The 21,533-nt window shown below is 38.8% G+C and overlaps 1 protein-coding gene and 1 long non-coding RNA gene across 3 annotated transcripts in view; one reads left to right on the forward strand and one right to left on the reverse strand.

Annotated features, from left to right (window-relative positions):
* Positions 1 to 21,533, forward strand: part of LOC145485793 (von Willebrand factor A domain-containing protein 5A-like) — a 136,443-nt gene that overhangs the window by 75,478 nt on the left and 39,432 nt on the right. The window lies entirely within an intron of this gene.
* Positions 1,015 to 6,384, reverse strand: LOC145485745 (uncharacterized). Its single transcript, XR_014049221.1, has 3 exons — positions 6,266 to 6,384; positions 4,198 to 4,347; positions 1,015 to 1,688 (listed from the first exon to the last, which is right to left on the reverse strand). It is a non-coding gene; the product is annotated as an uncharacterized LOC145485745 (long non-coding RNA).

Raw genomic sequence — 21,533 nt, forward strand, 5'->3', positions numbered from 1 at the left:
AATTGAATTCGACACGGCAGAAATGTGACGTATGAACCGGGCCTAAAACCTCTATTAGACGGACGCCCTCGGGACCCGTGCTAGTAGTGCTAGTGGTAGTAGCTGATGGTTAAATGCTCGGAGATATTAGCTGCATAAGCTACTCTGAATTCAGAGGGTAAATAAAGTGATGTATGTAACGTATGTAGGTAGTTTTAGGCCTCGTCCACACGCATCGGCGAATTCGGCAGCGCATCCGGATACTTTTGAATCCGCTCTCCAGAGTGGAAAAATATAAATCCGCAACGAATCCGATAACGTGTGGATGGGGATGGTGAATCCGGATATTTTCGAATCCCATGACGTAGCAAAATCGTGTTAAGTCTCTTACAGAACAATAATCCAATATGGCGGCACAACGTGTCGGCCTAGTTTCTCTAGAGTGAATCCGGATACCATTGGATGCGTGTGGACAGGCGAATTCGATTTGAATACGCTACGTGTGGACGGGGAAATTTCTGAATCCGGAAAGAAAAAGTTGCGGATTCAAAAACATCCGGTTACGTGTGGACGGGGCCTCAGCAAACCACGACGCGCCTGGCGACGAGAGCGTCACCAAACAAAAGGTTTAATGAGCAGAACAATGGCTATGCACGAGCTTTTTCAATGTTGGTACATTTATTTGCATATCTGCAAGTTTTTAGACCGATAAACGTACTGAACAGATTTACAAACTTGCGACATTCGTAGGTAAAATGTAAATTCATTTTTTACAAGGTCTCGTCCCCGCCGCCGCCGTCATCATTGCTGAACTCCCTAGTGTCCTAAAATATCGGATTTCCATGAACAGTGGCAAGTATATGAGGTAAAGCGATTTAAGTATGCTAATGTTGCCACAGTATTTATATTGATCGAATTATGCGAAGGCTCACAAAATTAAATAGGAACAAAGCTTCTGTACAAACAAAACGGAATAATAAAATATCGCATTTCTGTGACAGCTCTTGGTCGATAAGTTTAAATATTAGAACGTACAGGTTTCTAACAACAGAAATGACCATAAAAGTCAAGTTTAAGCTGTCCGCGTCCGCTTAATAGAGGGGTCCGTCGAATACAGGTAATTTTTACAGTGAATGTGGGAAAAGAAAAAATGGTACTTGCATTGCTGTTCACTTAATAGAGGGTGTCCGCTTAATACAGGTTTGACTATACAGCGAAACATGAAAATTTGCACCCTAAGAGATTCAAAATAGCGGATGTTTTGAGCGGCTAGCTACCGTTCACCTGAGTTAAGGGGTAGCCATGTTAAGTTATCAACTCAGTCTATAACACTATATTTTCGTGTTTTAGCGTGATAACAACTGTTTTATGCGTGCCTTTTTGACCAGTTTACTCCACGACTAACTACGACTGTTATTACAAACTCAGTCTTTTTTCTCAAGAGATACGTTTTAGCATAACGAGAAGTTCATAACTTGAGTGATTATTTTGGAGTTGGAAAACTATGCGTTATTACTGTACTACGAAAGACGCTTTTCCTATCGTAACAAAAAGTCTGAAAATAGGACCCACAAAACTCGGAACAGCAAGACCGCGTGCACAACTCCACGAGTATGCTGACTTCGCTGTGAAATACAAAACGTTCATAGTCCTAAAATGGAACCATATCAGCAACTGACTGCCTCATGACGATTCACCACCAGCAATTTCTGAGGAAATAATCACATATAGAGTTAGAATGCGAACAAAATACAACATTACTAAAGAAACCAAAAATGTGGTTCAGCCAGGAATCGAATCTTGCTCTCCACATTAAAAAGTCAGACGCTGGTATCTTTTTTTCGCATACATCTGTTATTACTGACCTTCTATATTTCTTTGCGTGTGGAACGGCCAAAATACATGCGCAAACATTATGCAGTGGCCAGCGGAATTACCAAGAAAAGTTTACAGTCGATATATGGAGGGAGGAAGAAATGATTTGCATATTTGTTGCCGTCTTCTATATAACTCGTGAATACGCGAGTCGTTTACCACTTCGCGCATTCGGGGGTCATCGTGTTCGTTTTTTTTTGAGTTTTTGGCAATTTTAACCTCAAATTAGGGGTGTCTTTAAAAGGTTATACTGTAACTATGGCAACCTGTATATCATGAAAACGACTATTATTATACATTGAACTCACTATCTCTTCCTGATTGGCCTTAAGCGTACAGTGAATTTTCGAAATCAGCGTCTGTCACGGGTAATTATGTCATGTATGACCGCCCCCCTCGAATTAGCGCCCCCCTCGAATAAGCGCCCCTCCCTCGAATAAGCGCCCCCTCCCCTCCCCCCCCCCCCATTTTGTGGACGAGTAATGAGACAACAAAAGCTATATAGTTTTCGTCATGTAGTATTAGATTTGTACGTTGTTTTAGTTTGTGAACACGTTAAGTGAACACGTTGAACACGTTAAGTACTAAAGGTGCCGCGATTAAAACTTTAGGATCAGCTTTTTACGTCAATAAACAACTTATGTTGTTGTTTACGAGCAGATGATGTATTAAAAAAATGATCATGTCAGGCCACAATTTGGGAAAAATAAGCGCCCCCTTCCCCCCCCCCCCCTTCCACGCCCCTCGATTAAGCGCCCCCTTGGGCGCTAGTTCGAGGATTTACGGTATTAAATTCGGTTGTTGTGATATCAAGAATAATCAAGGTCTCGGTAAGGGTTATCAGCCTCAGCCTTCGGCTTTGACTGATAACCCCTTCCTCGACCTTGATTATTCTGAATATCACAAAAACCTCATCCAATAATTGTTTATAAGGCGTTCAACAATAACGGGACATTTGTTTGATTCCATTAATTGTAGCACCAACTAATAAAAGTGATAGAATTGATCCAGCAAATTGTATACCAGGTAACTAGAATATGTTTTCAAACACCATAATGCGACCCATGGGGTTGACAGGTATGTAACCACTGGCTTGCCCTTCAGCGGATTCTTTTACCGCCCTGCTCTCCCAGGATTAGCCTTTAATAGCTGAAAGTATTTGAAAGTATTTAGGTAAGGTTACCTTGAATGGCATTTGTCCCCCACCAACTCTCTAGGCACCAGTTCTAATCTCGTCTATTGGAGATTAGTTTGACAGACATCTGTCAGTTGCTCTTGTCTGTTTCTACGGTTACGGGAGCACATGGTCAGGAAGCTCTTCCCTGGCTAGCTTGGATGACAGTGGACGAAGGTGCAATTCTCTTTGCGAGGTAAGTAAAAGATAAATAAGCTTACCCTCGCTTTACTGCTCATGAAAAACACCCCAGAACTTATCCCCCGCTGTACTGGTAAGCTTAACCATTGGTCCACCATCGACTACGATTTCTTTCGTTTTTTTTTTTCCTTGTAAGAATCTTACTTAAGCTCAAGCTCTCGATCACAACAAAAATGTGGCTGACAAATCAAACCTGAAATTTCGTTCAGAGTAGAATGTAGGTCTACATCTGTTTCTTATTTTGGTTTAAACTTGCATTTTTCATTCGGAGTAAGTCTAAATTTGTCTTTTAATTTAGTTTAAACTGGCATTCAGTTAATCAGTGGCAGGAATTTTGCGGCCGTCCCATTCTTAGCCTGCGACCAGGCTTCTTCTCCGCATTAGATCGAACAAAAAGGTGCCAACAGATCAGAGTGGACATTTGGTAGAGGGGAAGTCTACATTTGTGTCTTAAACGTTTGGTTTAAACCTTCTTTTTTTTTTCATTCAGGGTAAGTCTAAATTTGTCTTTTAATTTAGCTTAAAATGGCATTCAGTTTACCAGTGGCAGGAATTTTGCGGCCGTTCCATTCCTAGCCGACGAACAGGTTCCAGATCAAAAGAAAAGGTGCTAACAGATCAGAGTGGACACTTCGTTGAGGGTGTCTAAAGTCGTTTCTTACTGTTTTGGTTTAAACCGGCATTTTTCATTCAGAGTAAGACTGAATTTGTCTTTTAATTTGGGGCTCAAACCACCATTTTACACTTGCGATAACGGTTCATTCATAGCAGCAATTACGCTTAAATTTGCGGTCATCCCATTCTCCGCATTCTCGCCGGCTTCACAATTGGTGACTGAATTTCAACTAAAATCAACACATAAATCTAAGAAAATAAAGAAGCAAAGTACGTGTGTTGATCTTCTTTCCTCGCTCCCACTTTTTATTAATTCTTAAGCTTGATAACAAGAAATTTGCAAACAAACTCACCTGCCACGATCTTGCACCTGTTGATTTCTACAGCTGATTTCTAGTCCTCCTGCTAATTTGACCGTGGATCGACTCCCAGTAGAATATACTTCCTTTGGCTTGAGACATTTTTGTAAGCTTTTGAATCCGTTTTCGTCTTTCCAAATTCCCCTACAAAAAGGATAGAAAGTTCACATGTACACTGATTGCAGGCATTGCAAAGAAGGACTTGGTAAACAACCATTTATTCACAAAGCCATTAAAACGGCTCGCTCTCGGTTTCAATCGACTTTTCATAGTTTACGTGGGGTTTGCCCCCTCGCCAACTATCAGCCAATAGAAACGTCCAGCTTACCGTCCAATCGTTTAATAACTACCATGGATGAATGTCCTTTAGCCATTTTCAAACTATGAGTTGCCGATCACCTTCACTGCACGAGTTCCTGCCAGAAATCACCAAGGCCAAGGTCAAGGTCAAACGTAAACTGAGCGAATTAAGTTCATGATAAGTTCGACGTTTGCCTCACCCGAGTTCGTCCGACAGAATTTAGATCGAACAACACGTTCTATCTGTCTGAAGCAGACGGATAGAACGATTTGGTCGATCGAAATTCGAATTAAGCTGGACGTTTGACCCAACGGTTGAGTTTTACCTCTACTAAAATTGCAGTTTAGTTCGTCTCAAGTGAAGTTCGACTCTTGATCCGGGCCTAAATGTACTTGGGGACCCATTAACTACATGTGTCGATAGGTTCATATGAGCAATGTTGACAGAAAGAGAGAGATTGTAAATGTTCGGGTCAGTCATGCAATCATCATTCATTACTTATTCTGGCAGACTAGCAGATGACCCAGATGTGTGTCAAGATCGCTGCTTTGCACAGCTGTCACGCCATCAAAAATAAAAATCTTGACCATTCAATAAACTAAGTCAAGAATGTGAGATATGATAGATGATTGATACATAAACAACCTTGCAAAGATATAGATCTGTGCGGTTTTCCATTCGCACCATTTTCGGAAAAGTGCTTCAACCAAATGCACAGAGCTTTGAATGGAGATGCCATGTTGGTGCCCCTTCGAGGGGCACCAACATGGCGGTCGTGAAGAAATAGGGCCATCTGTCTTCGAGTTTTGTTTTTGAAATGAAAGGTTATCACTCTAGAACTCAGCCACATTGAAATTAATACTTCTTCTAGACCATGAACTGTTCAGCTAGCAAAAACCTGAGCGATAACTCAACTTTTGACCTACGCGAGAGCCTTCTCGGGCCGCCATTCTATTGTCACGCAACGCACAAACTTAGAAATTCAAACGTGCTCTCTAAACAAAATGAGGAACCCTGTCGAGCTGAAACGCTGTAAAACGTTAAGCGATTAGAGGGTCTTGCACCTGGTAAAACTAAAACTTCAGAAGGACTTGTAATTTTTAGTCTTGGAAAATGATGATGTCACATGAAACAGACTCAGCTAATTTATTTTCGTGACAACAAAATCAATTACTTAATTACTGTTCAATTATTAATTAAATAATCTACGGGCCTGATTATGTTAAAACTGCATGCATGGGCTGTTTAATCTCTACATCCTATTTAGAAAGAGAAATGTGGATTTTTTGAGTAGTGTGCTCAGAAGAGAAATTTAAGTTGGCCTGGTTAGCTAGGGTGGCCTGATGATGCATGGAAGATTTTCAGCCTAGTAAGCCGGGGCTGGGCTGGCCCAGTTGTCATGTAACTGCAAAGTTGATTTCGGTTGTATTTAACAGACATGCTGACATATCAGCAAAACCAAGCCAACCCAGCTCATGTAATCAGACCCCAAATGTTGAGCTTAATAGGACAAAAAATGTTTACCCATTGAAAACACATGCCTAATTGAGCCTATAATCTTTTACAAAGTACAAAATAAATTTCTTGACAACTTTTAGTAAAAATACAAAAAATATATTGTAATAGAGGTTTAGATATATTAAACATTGTTATCGAGTATTGAGTGTGACACTGAAGGAAAAAAATTATCATTTTTTCTTGTCACTCTCTATATTTCAGTATCATTACACTATCATAGAAAAGAACAAACTTTCAACCTACATCAAATTAGATGGCCACTGCGATTCTTTTTATGTGTCCACACATATGTTGAAATTAGGCTCTAGTAAACTTAAAGAGGTTGTTAAACACATCTCAAAATTATTCTGTGTTGCATTTCATAGGCTGCCATTTCCAGGACACAAGCTTAGGCCTTTGAAAAAACCACCCATGGAGGCTAAAGGACAGTTCTTGCCTCGGGTAATTGTAAATGCATAGCTAATAAATAGCATACAAATATCTGCTGGGGACTCAAGTCAATAAGTATAGGGGGAGCAATTGGAAAAGTGACAGTTGGAAAAAAAGTGACCCATACTTTCCTCTTATCAAGGGTTGAAAATTAAATGACCCACCCCCTATGAACAAAAAAGCTCATAATATTAAATATTAAATATCATGTCACACCACTGACAATAAATTTTATTGTCAGCAGTGTGACAGGGATCTTTATACAACAACTGCTTGTAAAATCTGATCCCCTCTCAACACTTGTTACTTATCTTTTCATGCATGCACCATTTCCAACAAAAACATTTGTGCCAGGGGAAAAAGTTAAATACAAACTAACATGTCTCACCTTGGAAAAAATTTATATTTGGCTTTTCTGTCACATTTTGGCTAAAAATAAATACACATTTTGCAATTTATCAGTTTATGCTCAAAAATGAATAACAGTTAATGTTAATGATTGTCAGTTTACTTTGCTAGTCACTTTGTACTAAAAGTTATAAAATGTGATGACCAACCACTTTGTGAGGGTTCAAAAACTAATGACCCACTCCCTTTGCTCTAACAATCCTCCCCCCTCCTCTGCCTGTACTTATTGGCCAGTCCCTTACAAATTTCAGTATTTTCACCGCTTAACAATAACAAAATGACACGCGACTTAAGCAGCACCAAACTGAAATATGTTTTTACAAACGAACTGTACAGATTGAAGTTTGAACATGAAACTAAGAGCCAAATTGTGCATAAAAGTACTCTAAAACAAGATTCTTCATATATAATTAATGTAACCTTGTGTTACTGGAAGGTCTGTTTTCACTCATTTTATCACTTAAAAAAATCGGCAGCTTGCCCCCCCCCCCCCCCCCCACAACTTTTGTTTGCAAACCGCAATAATCTTCCATTCAGGCATTGTCTATTTTAAAAAGATTAATAATATTATTGCTCATTAATTAAAGAGAAATAAGAGAGCATCACCAATCGAGAAGGCGGAACAATGGATAGCAGCAAAGGAAGATCAACCTGGTCTGGATGCGTTGTTCATTAACGATTCTATTGGTAAGTTCCTTTTTGGAAATTTTATATGTGTACAAATTTCAGCACATGTGCCACCTACATTTGCCATTTTTGCACCTGTTGCTACTTGACCCATCTTGGCAGCTTTTGGGACCTTTTTAAACCAAACCATGCTTGTTTTAATTCTTAAGCCTTGGTAAATTCTTTCCAAGTTTCCAGAGTTTCAGGTAAAATTATATTTTTCACACAAAACTGAGTGGGTGTGGTTCTTACAGGGCAAATTCCATTCTATTAAGAAGAGCAGAACAAAGGATTAGATGCCATTAATGATTTCTGTTCACAACTAATGCATGGTGCTAAATGGGTCATGGAGCTTATCTTTCTTTAAATTGTAGGAAGAGGAGTGTTCACGACAATACCTTTCAGCAAGGGGGATTTCCTCCTTGAATACAAAGGTCATTTTATATCTGGGAAGGAAGGAGAACAGCGTGAGGAGAAGTATCCAGAGGAGGCTGGGAATTTTTTATACTTCTTTTCAGATAATGGAAAGACTTGTTGGTACGTATTTAACTTGCAGGTTCAGTAAAGTGAACTTGGAAAAAACATGACCTTATAATGATAAATTTAATTTAGCCAACAATTAAATTACTTTGAAACAGACTTTAGAAACTTGATTCTTATTTATTAGTTTCAGATTTGTGTTTCAAAATATTGGACAGCTGGGGACAATTAATGCTCAAAATCAGCAAAAACGATCATTATGTATTATAACAGAGAGCTCTGATGCATTGACTATCATGCTGTTATGTCACAAAAAAACCTGATGAAAGGTGGCAACAACTATTTAGAAAATTACCAACAAATAGCAAAAATTAGACAGTCAACTCTCTTAACAGACTGACCTCTATAAATTGGACACCAGTTGGTCCCAGCTGCCATTTGTAGGTCACTTTACTCGTAACTGAACTCTCTTCAAGATGGATACCACTCTAAAACAAACAAAAGACACTCTGAAACAGTCAGCAGACACTTAAGAAGAGCTTTTTTGGTTCAATCATGTACTGGTACTTTAGACTGACAATAGGTGTTGAGTATGACAGCAAATATGATTCTGGGAGGCAATTTTTGCACTAAAACTAGCAAATAAATATATTTGGAGTTTGCTATCAACCTGCAAATTTTGTAAATGTTCAACGCATGGAAATACAGTGCATATAAAGAGGGTGGCAAAGGGTTTTTGTGCGATGCATGATCTCCCCAAAATTAGCGGCGTGACCCATGATTGAGACCAAATTAGCCGCGTGACCTGGGGCAGGACATCATAACGTGAAGCATGTGTATTTGTTATTTTACAAGCACATGATGCGTGATTTACTAATTAGATTTCCGTGATGTGTGAACGTTCTTTTAGCTATATGGATACCATTCATTCAAAATAAATAGTAAGCAGAGTCTTAAAAAAGATCAATAAATCATGACAGATGCAACACCATTTTCTGGTCTTTTTTATTCTTTTCTTGTCCTCTGATGTCTTTGATCTTCATGGATCTTCATGCATGGTAATATATATAGGTCCAAACAATAACCCTTTTCATGGTTAGTTTTTTAGTTAGTTTTTCTCACTTGCATTACAATGTAATCCAATGTGGATGTTAGATTGTGTTGAAATGCAAATGAGAAAAGTTAACCATGAAAAGGGCTTTTGTGACACAATAGGAATAAGTCAAATGAAAAAAGGTAAGGACTATGAGCTTCAGTGATATTTATAATCCATTTTTCACAGTGCATCAGACCATATGTGAATCTAGCTATTGTATGAAAGAGACATTAAAGTTCGGTGGTAATTTGTGCCGCTCGAGAAGACAGTGGTGTAAGCAATGAGTGACTACAAAAGGAAAAAGTTTGTGTAACACTTAATTAATGAAGGCTGTCACATAAAGACCTAACTGAATTCAAAAGCCACGTTATGTCATTCACAGACATCAGAGACATAAAAATGTGCGTTTGAGCATTGGTAGGTAAAGCAAAAATTCTTGGAACAGCATTTTGTGCCTGAGCTGTTAGGTAGACATGAAATTGGCCTCCTCCATCAGGGGTGAAAACAAATGAATTGATCACAGAGCAAGTACACAAGAGGGTTTGTTCTCATTTGTACATGTCTGACGTTACATTACTTATGACAGGTCAGTATAAAACAAGGACTGTAGTCGGTAGGCTGCATTTACACAAGTCCATGTTTAACACCCAGTCAATAATGCTCAATCTGCATTTCATACCTCAGTCCGTGTTTTATACCCAGTCCGTAGTCCACAGTCCAAAGTTGGCAGTCCAAAGTCGGCAGTCCGCAGTCCGTAGTCCAGTGTCAGTCCATATTTTACACTGACTGGAAACCCACAATTCCGGACTGTGTAAATCAACACAAATATTTCCTGTTCTGTCAATATGTGAGAGGACATGCTTTTGTTACCAAAACTACATGTAAGACAATGATTCTGTTTACGATCATGACTTGAATTGCCTTCAAGTTGGCATTGGGGAAACAGCTACTGAGCATTTTCACTTCCGAAACAAAGAAAAGGAGGACATGTTGGTGTACCAAAGTAATTCTGTGGGAGTTGAACTCTTTTCGTAGGGTTTATGTTGCATATGCGCACAGAAATCTAGGCCAGCGAAGTGAAAAGTTCACATCTCAAAAGTAGCGTAAGTTTTTGGTCAGAGAGAAGAGGGTACACAACTACAGCTTTCTGTTCATAAGAAAAGTTGTACATATTTTGTGAAGACAAGTCTGCAAGGTTTTTAAATGCCATTAACACTAACCGCAAATTTTAAATAAACAACTTATCCACTACACAGTCCACAGTAAGCTGTCTCAATACTCGAAAGTCCGCAATATTTCACAACACTCGAAAGAAAGCACATGGACAAAAATGGAGATGTCATTCGCCCCTGAAGACTTTTTTGGGGGGGCCAAATTGGTGTCCATAGAAAGATCATACAGGAAAAGTCGATTTTCCTCCATTATCCAATTAGCACAGTGTTTTGTCAAATGCAAAAATATACATTCAGTTTCTGTTCAAAAATTGTTTTTATTAGCTACTCTGTCAGAGTAGTCCCATCAGAGTTTTATGCTCAACAAAATACTATTTAATAAATGGTATATAACAAATATTTGTTTGATATTTCTTCTATTAATAAATCAATAACTATTTTCATTAGCATTGATGCCACCTATTCGACTGGGCTTGGTCGCCTTGTCAATGACAGTCCAAGGGCAAGAGCAAATGCAAGCATGAAAAAAATTATAATTGACAATCGAACTTACCTCTGCCTGTTTGCTACTTGCAATATTCCAAGTAACACAGAACTTCGATATGATTATGGTGCTCCTGACCTCCACTGGAGAACAAAAGGTACAAAGATATATATAAGGCACTTAGTTGTAATTATTTCCCTGCTCTACCTATACAATTATTATAAAAAAAAAAAGTCTGCATACAAGCCAAGTGGCCCACCAGGCTGGAGCTTATCCTGGTTTCTGTAGCATGAAGCGACTAGGAGTATTTCTACTCCCCCCTGGATGGGATGCTAGTCCATCGCAGGGTTACCCCCAGCATTAAGTTCGCCGGTACCCATTTATACACCTGGGTGGAGAGAGGCACTGTGAGAGTAAAGTGTCTTGCCCAAGAACACAACACAATGTCCCCAGCCAGGGCTCGAACCTGGGCCGCTTGATCCGGAGACGAGCGCACTAACCATGAGGCCACCAATTATATATATATATATATATATATATATATATATATATATATATATATATATATATATATATATATATAACCAAAAAATGGAGTGAAATTCTCATCTACTACAAAGTGCTCAATAGCTGAACTAGAGCAGGAATAACAGTAAAAACTCAAGAGCTAGGTTATATGGTCATTTAATTGCTACTCCGAGTTTCATGCCTCATGTGAGGCAATCATCAGGCGACTGCCAGAAAAAACGGTTACATTCAAAGATATCTGAAAATACAGAACAATACAATTACATACTAGATGTGTTGCGTGTCACATGTCATGTCACACGGGATCTTAATCGCTAATTAGATGATAACATTTTTCAGCAAGAATTTCCTAGCATGTCTGCAACACGATGCAAGCTCATTTCTGCTGTTCAGAGTTGACATTTCCGGTTTACATAAAATGAAAAATTTCTCCCACAAACACAAATTACATCTCTTGGTAACATTTGAATAAGACCTAGCCTGTTTAACTATGCGCCACTTGATGTCATACTTAATGTTCTGATCTTTCAGGCTCCATATGTATTTACTTAGTTCAGTAGTGTGTTTGTACCGCTCATTTCGAAAAGAACATACGTGATTACGATATCTTAATTTGAATGTAGTGTCACAGAGTCCAATGTATGTCTCTTTCATGGTTGGTGTGATGACTTCGGCCTGGTAAATTATGCTTTCCATGCTACAATTTCCATCCATGGGACACGTGGTAGATTTCCGGTGGTTGCAATTTTTCGTTTGGTCATTAGTACGTGTAGATTTGTTAATTTCAGCTTTGTTATGGTTAGATATGATTGTTTTGATGTTACCCATGCAGCTGTAGCTTAATTTGAGTGTGTTACAGTTAAAAATTTTATGAAGTGGGTTAGATTTGGGGAAGTGCTTATCAATAAGTGAAAGGAAGCATTTACCGACATAAATACATATGGAGCCTGAAAGATCAGAACATTAAGTATGACATCAAGTGGCGCATAGTTACACAGGCTAGGTCTTATTCGAATGTTACCAAGAGATGTAATTTGTGTTTGTGGGAGAAATTTTTCATCTTATGTAAACCGGAAATGTCAACTCTGAACAGCAGAAATGAGCTTGCATCGTGTTGCAGACATGCTAGGAAATTTTTGCTGAAAAATGTTATCATCTAATTAGCGATTAAGATCACGCGTGACGCGACACGTGACACGCAACACATCTAGCATGTAATTGTATTGTTCTGTATTTTCAAATATCTTTGAATGTAACCGTTTTTTCTGGCAGTCGTCTGATGATTGCCTCGCATGAGGCATGAAACTCGGAGTAGCGATTAAATGACCATATAACCTAGCTCTTGAGTTTTTACTGTTATATATATATATATATATAGACAGACAGACAGACAGATAGATAGATAGATAGATAAGATAGATAGATAGTGCTCTACTTGCGGTGAAGGAGCAGATTAAACAATTATGTGAACTACTCAAATCTTGAGTGGATGGATGTTTAATACAGAACTGTTTCGTAGGTCACCGAAAAGGTAACCCACTCCTCAGTTGAAGTCCATTTTACACTGAAGCGTTGGGTCTACATCAACAATATGATTGCGTGAAGACAATGGTTAACATATTGTTGATGTAGACCCAACGCTTCAGTATAAAATGGAGTTTAACTGAGGAGTGGGTTACCTTTTCGGTGACCTACAAAACAGTTCTGTATTAAACATCCATCCACTCAAGATTTGAGTAGTTCACCTAATTGTTTATACATATACATATGTATGTATGTAATAGAACATAATTATAATGCGGTTGCAATTAAAGTACTACATGTAGTGAGAACATGATTAGAATAACTTATCAACTGTGAGGTATTTAATTCCTCTACTTTCTTCCTGGAAGGGCTATAATTGCTGGCCGAGTCTTATTTCCTTTTATTAAATAACTTTGTCTGTGTTATATATATATATATATATATATATATATATATATATATATATATATATATATATATATATATATATATATATATATATATATATATATATATATATATATATATAGTATTAAGGAGCTAGCTAGTGTGGTTTTATGAAATTATATGATTGTAATATTATTGAGAAAACCATCTGAATGACTTTTTCCTACACTATGATATATGAAAACTTTAAAAACGTTCCCTTAAGCAAAGTCAAATGCAATAGCCTCAAGCCTTAGGCGCTTTTGATATAAGAACTTTAGGGGTCTGATCACTGCACCTTAAAATAGAAAACTATAAGTTTGAAACTATAAAATTGATGCTGATATAATGTACAAATTTCACTACCACATTTTTACAGATGACTGCCTGGAGCCCAAAAAAGCCACAGATTGTAGTACATCTAGATCTAACTGTGAGCCATGTCCTCAAGGTACTTAAATTATCAAGGATATCTGGCCATATTTGAAATGTACCTTACCAGCAGGGCAATATCTGGTCCCCCTGCCCTCCCCAATTGGGAATATGAACCAGTTAAGCAGATCCACATGAGGTCCACACAATTACCGGCATAAGGCCAGCCCAAGCGCAACACTGGCTTAAACATTACTGGCTTATGGCATTACTGCCACCCCTAACCTGGACAGAGACAAATTCAGCTGTTGACTCCCTAGGGCTGCTAGGTCATGGTGAACCTGACACCTTCCATATATGTCCTTGTTTATGAAATTATATGATTGTAATATTCATTTATTGAGAAAAGCCATCTGAATGACTTTTTTTTACACTACAACATGCAAAACTTAAAAAAAAAATCCTCAAGCTAAGGAAACTCAAGATATGTCAAAGAATTTGGTTAAGTTCCTGAAAGTATTTGCCATTTTGAAACAGCCACATCATTGAAAAAAACACAACTGATAAATAAATAGCCTGAAGCCTAGCTTAATTAGGTGCTCTTGATGTGGCAATTTTAGGGAATTGACCACCAAATAAAATACAAATAGTTTAAAATTATAAAATTGATGCTGACTGATATTATGCACAATTTTCATTACTATATTTACAGATGACTTCCTGGAGCCCCAAAAAGCCATAGAATGTAGTACATCTAGGTCCAACAGTGAGCTATGTCTTCAAGGTACTAACAAATTATAAAGTACATCATTCATCATTCATTACATCAGGGGATATGAACCAGTTAGGCACACAGACATGACGCCCACACAATTGCTCGCCTTTAGGTGGCAAAAACAGCTCAGCTAAGCATAAAGACAATAACTTCAGATTCACAACTTATGACGTTACTGCCACCCCTTGCTTAGACAGAGGGCAATTCAGCCCTTGATCCTGGACTCCCAAGGGCTGCTAGGTCATGGTGAACCTGATACCTTCCACATAATTATGTCCTTGTCAGAGCCCCCTCAAAATTTCTAAGTCACACTGCATTGGTCAGGAGAGAGGGGTTTACCTGTTTGTGACACAGGACTAAAGGCCTATGATCCCTTACCTAAACAGAATGGGATTGAACTCCTGACCCTCTACCTCCCAACGGGGCTGATTAGCTGAAGTACTTATGGCTACCTCGCACAGGTGTCAAAGACAGCCCTTCTCCTCCTCCTCCCCCCCCCCCCCCCCCCCCCCACCACCACCACACCTTCTGGAGTTGTCAACACTGTACACTTAAACATTCTGAGCAGATTTAGACAGAGACACAAACAGTTAATTACTCGTCAATTAGCTTTAGTCTCTTAAACAAGTCACCCTGTAAAAAGGTAGCTTTATACAGTATGGTAGCATTCCACTAAATTGAACTCAGTTAACTCAAACTCCCAGGTAACTTGATGTTTTCCACACTCCCATTGGTGAGTGGGTGAACACTAATTTCCAACACTGGGTACAGTGTAGCTTGCATGCAAAAGAAACAACTACCCCTAAACATTTCAACTGACTTAAAGATTTCGATATATTTATATTGTACTTACAGCTCCAATGAAAACAGGACAATGTTGCTCTTTGTGTTACAAAGATGTTGCCTATGGCCATTCTTGCAATAAATGCAAACAGGTAGTATGTACGTTTCCATCATGTTCCACGTTGCACGAGGAAGATGATTTTCAACCACCATTCTACATATGTAACAACTGCACAGACCAGGAGGATGCATTGCCTTCAGGTGCCTAAAACAGAATTTTTAATATAATTAACGGATTGCAGAATATGTTCATGAACTGCAAATGTATTTAAGGTATAAAATTTATATGAATGAAGAATATTAAGTATAAGGAATTAAATGAAAGACTTATTATAAATTGTTTTTATACGTCTAATATTCAATTAAGTTTGTACAACAAACTATTGTTGTTAAAGGCCTTGAAAAAAAGATCAGCTAAGCATCAAAACAATAACTTCAGTTTCTCGACTAATGACATCACTGCCACCCCTAACCTGGACAGAGAGAAATTCAGCCCTTGATCCTGGGCTCCCTAGCACTGCTAGGTCATGGTGAACCTGATACTTTCCACAATATTATGTCCTTGTTAGAGCCCCCTCAAAATTTCTAAGTCATACTGCATTGGTGAGGAGTGAGGGGTTTACCTGTTTGTGACACAGGACTAAATGCCTATGAACCCTTACCTAGACAGAATGGGATTCAACCCCTGACCCTCTACCTCCCAACGGGGCTGATTAGCTGAAGTACTTATGGCTACCTGGCACAGGTGTCAAAGACAGCCCTTCCCCCGCCCTCCAGCCCCCCACCATCACGCCTTCTGGATTTTGCCAACACTGTGCACTTCAACATCCTGAGCAGATTTAGACAGAGACACAAACAGTTAATTACTTGCCGATTAGCTTTAGTCTCTAAACAAGTCACCCTGTAAAAAGGTAGCTTTATACAGTATGGTAGCATTCCACTAAATTGAACTCAGTGAACTCAAACTCCCAGCTAACTCGACGTTTTCCACACTCCCATTGGCAAGCAGGTGAACACTAATTTCCAACACTGGATACAGTGTAGCTTGCATGCAAAAGAAATAACTATCACTAAACATTTCAATTGACTTAAAGATTTCCATATATTTATATTGTACTTACAGCTCCAATGAAAACAGGACAATGTTGCTCTTTGTGTTACAAAGATGTTGCCTATGGCCATTCTTGCAATAAATGCAAACAGGTAGTATGTACGTTTCCATCATGTTCCACGTTGCACGAGGAAGATGATTTTCAACCACCATTCTACATATGTAACAACTGCACAGACCAGGAGGATGCATTGCCTTCAGGTGCCTAAAACAGAATTTTTAATATAATTAACGGATTGCAGAATATGTTCATGAACTGCAAATGTATTTAAGGTATAAAATTTATATGAATGAAGAATATTAAGTATAAGGAATTAAATGAAAGACTTATTATAAATTGTTTTTATACGTCTAATATTCAATTAAGTGTGTAGAACCAACTATTGTTGTTAAAGGCCTTGGAAAAAAAGATCAGCCAAGCATCAAAACAATAACTTCAGATTCACGACTAATGACATCACTGCCACCCCTAACCTGGACAGAGAGCAATTCAGCAATTGATCCTGGGCTCCCTACCACTGCTAGGTCATGGTGAACCCGATACTTTCCACATAATTATGTCCTTGTCAGAGTCCCCTCGAAATTTCTAAGTCACATCACATTGGTGAGGAGAGAGGGGTTTGCCTGTTTGCAACACAGGACTAAAGGTCTATGAACCCTTACCTAGACAGAATGCAATTCAACCTTTGACTTTACACTCCCTAGGGCTTCTAGGTCATGGTGCAGGATACCTTCCACATGCGTCCTTGTTTATGAAATTATATGATTGTTAGTAATATTATTTAGAAAACCATTTGAATGACTTAATTTTCCTACACTTCAATATAAAAAACTTTTAAAGAAGCTCCCAGAAGGAAACTCGAGATATGTCAAAGAATTTGGTTCAATTCGTGAAAGTACTTGCCATTTTACAGCAGCCACCTCAAATTCACTGAAAAAAAAAATGATGAAGTTAAACAATATAAAATATATATTGCAAGAGAAGAAAGTTAAATAGGTGCTTTTGATAAAAAAAAATTAGGGAATTGACCAACTTCAAATAGAAAATAGTTTGCAATCATAAAATTGATGCTGATAATATTATTATTATCTACAATTTTCATCAAGATATTTACAGATGACTGCCTGGAACCCCAAAATGCTATAGAATATAGTACATCTAGATCTAGCTGTGAGCCATGTCTTAAATTATCAAGGACATCAGTTCTGGCCATATTTGAAAAAAAAACTGTACTGCATGCAGGGACCAAACAATATCTGGTCCCTCTGCCCTCCCCCCAGAGGGGATATGAACCAGTTAAGCAGACTGACACAATTGCTGGTCTTAAGGCCAGCCCAACACTGGCCAAAAAACAGCTCAGCTAAGCATAAAAACAATAAATGTCAGATTTACGACTTATGACATTACTGCTACCCCCAGCCCAGACAGAAAGCAATTCAACTCCTGACCCTAGCTAGCCTGGACTCCTTAGGGCTGCTACTATAAGCTCATGATGCAGGATCCCTCCCTCATATCTCCTTGTTTTTGAAATTATATAATTGTAATATGTATTGAGAAAACCATCTGAAAGAATTTTTCCTACACTGCGAATTATACAAAACTTAAGAAGAAGTTCCTTGAAGGGAACTCAAGACGTCAAAGAATTCAGTTCAATTCGTGAAAGTATTTGCCATTTTGCAACAGCCAGTTCATTAAAAAAAAAAAAAACTACCAAATTTAAGCAATATAATATATCTGTTGGCATCCTGTTGATTGACAAATCTAAGTTAAACAAAATGCAAGAGATGGAAATTAAATAGCCTAGCTTAAGGCTTAGGTGCTTTTGATGTAAGAACTTTGGGGAATTGATGACCTTAAAATAGAAAACTAAGTTTTAAAGTATAAAATTCATACTGATGTAATGCACAAATTTCATTACTATATCTACAGATGACCAGTGCCTGGAGCCCAAAAAAGCCACAGAATGTAGTAGTACATCTAGATCTAACTGTGAGCCATGTCTTCAAGGTGCTTAAATTATAAAGGTCATCTGGCCATTTCAAAAAATAGTGTACCTGCAGGGCTGCTGAAAACCACCAAACAATTTTTGGTCCTCATGCCCTCCCAAGTGGGGATACGAACCAGTTATTAACCCATTGACTCCTGTGCCGGCCGTAACCGGCTGTGAAGAGCCTGGGCCTTTCTTCCACTTCTGACTTCATCACCCTTGACCAAAATTGGCATCATCTATGCTCAACTTCTGCAGGAGGAAAAGATCTTTCCAATGATACCCAGATCAGAGTGATCGGCCCAATGGAGCCTGAGATATGCACAAAAATGCTCAAAAAGTTGAGTGAAAAACTCAGAGCAAAATTTCCTGCCCCTACACGTGGCTACTCCATGGCAAAAATTGCCTGTCTCCAGGACTTGAGACTAACTCTTCAGCTTCCTAGCCCAGTGGCTAGTGACAGGTTTGATTCACTAGCCAAAACAAATTTTTCACTAGCCAGTCGCAGGCATTTGCCAACATAGGCATAGATATTATAATTATAGGCGTCGCTCAACAACGAAAACCGAAGCTTTTGCTTCCGTGAGAAATTCCCGCAGAACTTTGCAACTCGCCGCCGAAAAACATTCCTTTCTTTCAAAATGCTGCTTCATGATTTCTCATGAACACAACAATTTGTTCCATCTTAACTCTACTTACAAGTTGCAAACATAGGCATGGATATTATATGGGCATCATTCAAATTTTCGAACAACTGCAAATTTTTTAATTTTTTGAGAGCGTACATGACCTCCAGATGCTGCGCACATGAAACATGATCCCTAGAATTCCACATGATTTCACGCATGACTTTTCATTGGCAGCAAGCAGTTTGTTTGTCATTTGTCGCTTTTTACTAAAGCCTGCTTCTCGTTTTCTGCCGACATACCTGGGACATAGCTGCCGGCACGGCCTGGGACACCGTTACAGCATATGTGAACATTTATCGTAGAATCAGAATATATCCTAGGCATTGACCACCAGCTTGCCTGCGAAGTTGAGCTGACTTCAACTTTGCAGGCAAGCCGGCCGTTGTCAACAATGAAAATAGTTTATGTGAACGTCATCTGCGGACACAACGTATTCTAGTAAGACGAATCGATCCATATTTACAGGTGAAATGGTTGAAATTGCACCAATTCGCGCAAATTTGAGTATGTCCGCGATCCATCGCAGATGCACCGGGGACCCACCAGAACAGATCGCCGGACATTTTCACTTGCAACTGGCGACTATGTCCCAGGTAGGTCGGCGGGATATGAGAACCAGGCTTAAAGGAAAAACCAAACAAAAAAGTCAATCTTTCTCTTGCATTTTAGTAATTTAAAATGTTCTTGTTTGGACCAATAAATTATATATGATATTTATTAGAGCCAATGTTTTAAATTCTGCACACTTTGACTTAATTTTGTTTTGTGAAAAATTTGAAATTAACATTTAATTGGTTTCCTCTGGGCTTCCAGCGCTCACAAATTTTCATTTTCACTAGCCAAAATGGCTAGTGAAGCACAAAAACCACGAGCCAAAATGAAATTTTTACTAGTCTGTGGCTAGTCGGCTACCATTAGTCTCGAGCCCTGTCTTGATGATGCTTTCTCAGAATGTTTTAAACTGGAAGCAAGCCCAGTAGAAGGTCAATCACTGCAGCAAAAAGAAAAGAAAAGCCTAAAGACGTAGGTCACTTTCTCATCCGAAATCTCAAAATTTTGATTTCTGTGCATGCCTGAGCAAAAATGTCATAAAACACGATGCTAGTGGAAAGAAAGGCATGCTGTCATGTTGCAAATGTCTTTTTGAGTAGGTTGGAGCTCATTTGGCCCATATCCAGCCTGAAAATCTCCAAAATGTCCAAAAAATGCATTTTTGGCCAAAAGCTCCAGGAGTAATGGGTTAATAAACAGATCAACATGAGGTCCACACAATTGCTAGTCTTAAGGCCAGCTCAACACTGGCCAAAAAAACATAGCTCAGCTAAGCATAAAAACAATAACTTCAGATTCATGACTAATGACATCACTGCCACCCCTAACCTGGACAGAGAGAAATTCAGCCCTTGATCCTGGGCTCCCTAGCACTGCTAGGTCATAGTAAACCTGATACCTTCCACATAATTATGTCCTTGTCAGAGCCCCCTCAAAATTTCTAAGTCATACTGCATTGGTCAGGAGAGAGGGGTTTGCCTGTTTGTGACACAGGACTAAAGGCCTATGATCCCTTACCTAAACAGAATGGGATTGAACCCCTGACCCTCTACCTCCCAACGGGGCTGATTAGCTGAAGTACTTATGGCTACCTGGCACAGGTGTCAAAGACAGCCCTTCTCCTCCTCCTCCTCCTCCTCCTCCTCCTCCCCCCCCCCCCCCCCCCCACCACACCTTCTGGAGTTGTCAACACTGTGCACTTTAACATTCTGAGCAGATTTAGACAGAGATACAAACAGTTAATTACTCGCCAATTAGCTTTAGTCTCTAAACAAGTCACCCTGTAAAAAGGTAGCTTTACACAGTATGGTAGCATTCCACTAAATTGAACTCAGTTAACTCAAACTCCCAGGTAACTTGATGTTTTCCACACTCCCATTGGCGAGCGGGTGAACACTAATTTCCAACACTGGATACAGTGTAGCTTGCATGCAAAAGAAATAACTATCACTAAACATTTCAATTGACCTAACGATTTCCATATATTTATATTGTACTTACAGCTCCAATGAAAACAGGACAATGTTGCTCTTTGTGTTACAAAGATGTTGCCTATGGCCATTCTTGCAATAAATGCAAACAGGTAGTATGTACGTTTCCATCATGTTCCACGTTGCATGAGGAAGATGATTTTCAACCACCATTCTACATATGTAACAACTGCACAGACCAGGAGGATGCATTGCCTTCAGGTGCCTAAAATAGAATTTTCAATATAATTAAGGGATTGCAGAATATGTTCATGAACTGCAAATGTATTTAAGGTATAAAATGTACATGAATGGAGAATATTTAAGAAATAACATTTAATTTAAGGTATAACATGTACTATGTTTCTATCGAGTTATAGAAACATGAGTGGAAGTTTGGGAGAACAAGAAATGCTGTGGGAACATGAGCCACTGGCGAGTGTTCCACAGCTTTTTCAAGTTCTCCCAAACTTTCACAAGTGTTTGTAGTAAACAATTA

This window comes from Orbicella franksi, chromosome 4 (assembly GCF_964199315.1).
Source record: "Orbicella franksi chromosome 4, jaOrbFran1.1, whole genome shotgun sequence".
Classification (NCBI taxonomy): domain Eukaryota; kingdom Metazoa; phylum Cnidaria; class Anthozoa; order Scleractinia; family Merulinidae; genus Orbicella; species Orbicella franksi.